We start from the raw sequence: 4,006 nt of genomic DNA on the forward strand, positions 1-4,006 counted from the left end.
AAAGTGTCGATTTTGCCCAACACTATGCCGTCATTTGTTATACCTTTCCCAACTACATAAAAGTGTTCCCATATGAAAAGCCTAAGACGACTCCTTTTGGACTACATCGACCCTTTTTTAGGTTATTTAAATTTGTATCTTTAAACAAATTTTTAGGTGTTATCAAAATCTGATTATATCCCGACTTTTTAGAAAGAGTTGGGAAAATATAACTTATCCCAACCTTTTTTTATGTGTCGGCAAATATTTTATTTAACCCAACTTTTTTTGTGTTACATTTGTGATTTATCTTACCTTTTTGAACTATGTCGTTTTAGATTTTACCCTTCCTAAACCCCCCAAAATCAAATCCCTAAATATTCCTCTCTCTTTTTTTTCTCCGTTTTTCCTTTTTCTTTCTTTTCTCTTCTTTTTTTTTCCATTCTTTCCTTGCCTCTTTTCTCTAATTCCTGAGCCCTTACCCCTCAAAACCCTAACTCTATCCCCTTTCTTACAATTTCGACCCAAAAATTAATAAAAAATCTCATGGGGAGAAGCCGATAGCCATGAACATTGCAGATTCTAGGGACCAAGCCCTTTCTCTGCTCACTATCGCACTAACCACTCTGTTTTGGCGATGAAGCTTTCGTCTCTTAAATAGGCCAAGGACATTCTTTCCTCTCTCAATTCTTCTTCCACCACCGAACTTTCCCCTACCTTTCCGACCTCCAACTTTCTCTTCATAGCCTCGTTAGGGAATTCCTATTGAGTGAGTTTTAAACCCTAATTCTTTCCAATTTTATATGTTTATGTTATTTTATATGCTGCTATTGTAAGCTTAACTGCTTCGCTTATTAGTTTTGATATTTGTGTGATTAATGAGCTACATTTCTTTGACAGAAACATGAAACATAATGATCTCATGGTCTTATTTTTTTGACAGAAACATGAAGGTTGAGTACTTCTTAGTTCTTTCCTCTACTAATTTGTTTTTTCATTGGGTATTATGCCTTGTATTTAATAAGGATAGAAATATGTTGATCTCATGAATCTGTGTTTGTATAAAGGTATAGGTTTATGTATTCTGGCCTTAGTTTGCTTCCTAATCTTTTTGAATGATGAGGTTATACCATGGGTGGTGCTGTTTTCATCAACCCAATGTAGTTTAAATAAGCATCCATAATACAACTAACATTATCAGATTACCTGTAAGTTTTTACTTGTTTTTGTACATATGATATAACCTTCATCAACAAATAAACCAGCACTTGTCTTTTCTCTTCTTGTACTGTTTTTACTCAGAATATTTTCTTACCTGACTAAAAGAACTAGAAACTGATTAGAATTGTTAGAAATGCATGTAACCAGTCTTAAAAAGTTAATAGAGTGCCACAATGTAAAATATTAATCATGTTATAAGCATAAGCCTTAGAGCTCGCTTGATCTTTCAAGTCAATTGGATGGTCATAAGTTAAGACTGTAACTATAGCCATTGATCAAATTGATTTGATGCTAGTTTCAGCAGCTTGTTTTTTCAATCAATTCTGTAAGTAATAAAAAATGACACATCAAATTATGCATCTTGCTTTGGGTTGAGGATGGCAATGGAACTTACCATTGACATAGCAACTCTTACTACTGAAATATTAAATTAGCTCACTTCCTTTAATGATAATTTTGGTTTTTATTCATTTTCCCCTTTATTTTTTTATCAAATTTCGTTTTTCATTTCATGCTTTTATCTATTTTGTAATTTCTTTTTTCAGTTGAAAGATTGCAGGCGTCAACTCTTTGATGGGAGAACTTCAAAATTTAAGTTCAAATCAGATTGCTTTACTTGACCACTGTCAAGAACTTGTATCAACAATTGTAGCTATGCAGGTAAATATCTTGTTTACATCCATCATTATTATTAAGATAAGCATCTAATGCTACTTGAAGTGCTTAATTTCAATTTAAAGCATTCCGCCTCATTGTTATGTCTTTGTTGGCATTACTCATGTCTTAGTTGTTTTTGTTTAATTAAATATACAGTATGCGATGTCAAAGAAGATTAAATTTATGGTAAATATCTTGATTTCTTTTACTCTCAGTAGTGGAAGCAAGATCAAGCTTTTGTGATTGCTGTGTGTTTGTGTTCAGTTATAGTCTTTTGCACTAGAATTTTCAACTACAATCACAGTGACAAACTAGGCTTAAACATTTATTTTATGTTGACCTATTTTTACCTTTATAATTTGTTTAGCTTTGCTATATTCTCTATGTACCTCAATTAAACTGGCATAGGAGAAGCCTACTCTGTTTTCATTCTTGAGCGAATTTGTTTGTTTGGAATGCTTATATCTGGGTATTTAATTCTCAAATGCTTGCTGGTAGAATTTTCAGAATCACGGTAAGGAGAACTACTTAATGGATGTTACTGTGCAATTGGATGTTTCTTTTCCTTGTTATTTCCTGACCAATCACTTTCTTCCTATATATGTTATTAAATATGTTTGATTGCCTTTCTAACTAAGAGAGTCTTATGATTTCAGGAGATTCAAAAGATTGTAGTCTTCGAATGTGAATTTGAAAAAAAAATAGTATCATGAAGGATGAAGGAGGTTTTGATGGGGGTTTGGTTGTGCAAGTGGGTCATCAGATTTAATTTTGGACCTCAATGAACTTGTTCTGGCTTGTTTGCTGTTAGAACAATTATTTTATTTTCCTTTTTTTTGTAAATTCTTTTTAAAATGTCTGTGGCTTTTTTAGCCAAGTCATGTGTTAGTGTATTTTGATTGTTGGATCGATTTTTGTAATGAATATTCAAGCTTTATTTTAATTTTAATTTTATATTTTTAGTTGTATTTAAAGCACAATTTCTATCATTATTCAGTGTAAATGTTATGAAAATATATCAATATTGAAATAATAAAAAATAGAAAAAATTACCTTAGACGTATCTATTCCAATTTTTTTAAGGTTGCCTTAGAAGTGTCTATCCTAACTTTTTTAAGGTTGTCTTAGATAAGGTCTATCCCAACTTTTTTAAGGTTGTCTTAGACGACCCAAATTTTTTTAAAGGTTGCCTTAGATAAGGTTTATCCCAGCCTTTTTAAGTTTGTCTTAGACGGGTCTATCCCAACCTTTTTAAGATTGCCTTAGATGAGTTTATCCCAACCTTTTTTAAATGTCGGTATTGATTAGGTTTTTGCCAACCCTTCAATAAAGGTAAACTTATGTTGAATTATGCCGACACTTTTTCAAAAGCATCGCAGAACCTATGCCAACTGCACTATAGACGACGTTTTCAAAAGTGTCGGGATGACCTATGCCAACCTTTTTTGCGTGGTCTAAAGTAAAAAATAAAGTGTCGTGATAGGCCTGTTTTGTTGTAGTGTCGTGTTTATATTTCTATAAATTTGATGTAAGGATATTCATATATTCATGCCATATATATATTTTATCATGTTATACATTTTGTCGTGTATTGTCTACGATATTATCTACATTGTGGTGATGAAGCTCTTTGATAAAAGTACCATGGGGGTTCTTGTATTAAGAGTCAGATTGCATTTGATCCTCTCTACCCAAAAAAATGGGCAAATTAGTTCCTACACATTAGATCAAAGAGTAAACTAGTCCTTTTAAAAAATTCATCCATTTTTACTATTAAAAATTGGTCATTGGCGTGTCATGTATAACTGTTTGGTTATTTTATCATCTATACCAGTTTTTAACAATAAAAGTGAATAAAATTTTTAATAGAAAGGATAAATTTGCCTTTAGTCACATACAGGGATTAAGTTACCAATTTTTTCAATAGAATGAACAAAATGTAATCTAACTCTTAATATGTGAATCTCTATGATATTTTTATAGAAACTATTTTGTCATAAAAGAAAGAAAGAAAACCACAAAGTTATTTAAGAATTTTGTTTTGGTCGGCTAAACCACGACTTTTTAACTGATTCAATATTCTGAAGTTACAATAAACTAAGGGTTAGTTGAGAGCTTTATACTTCTTTTGTGCTTCAATACTCATGAT

The 4,006-nt window shown here is 31.5% G+C and overlaps 1 long non-coding RNA gene across 1 annotated transcript; it reads left to right on the forward strand.

The window, feature by feature from the left end:
• Positions 1-331: 331 nt before the first annotated feature.
• On the forward strand, positions 332-2,825 carry LOC107913658 (uncharacterized). The gene is made up of 4 exons (XR_001688597.2): positions 332-748; positions 880-932; positions 1,746-1,860; positions 2,514-2,825. It is a non-coding gene; the product is annotated as an uncharacterized lncRNA (long non-coding RNA).
• The last annotated feature ends 1,181 nt before the right edge of the window (positions 2,826-4,006 follow it).

This window comes from Gossypium hirsutum, chromosome D10 (genome assembly GCF_007990345.1).
Source record: "Gossypium hirsutum isolate 1008001.06 chromosome D10, Gossypium_hirsutum_v2.1, whole genome shotgun sequence".
In the NCBI taxonomy this organism is placed as follows: domain Eukaryota; kingdom Viridiplantae; phylum Streptophyta; class Magnoliopsida; order Malvales; family Malvaceae; genus Gossypium; species Gossypium hirsutum.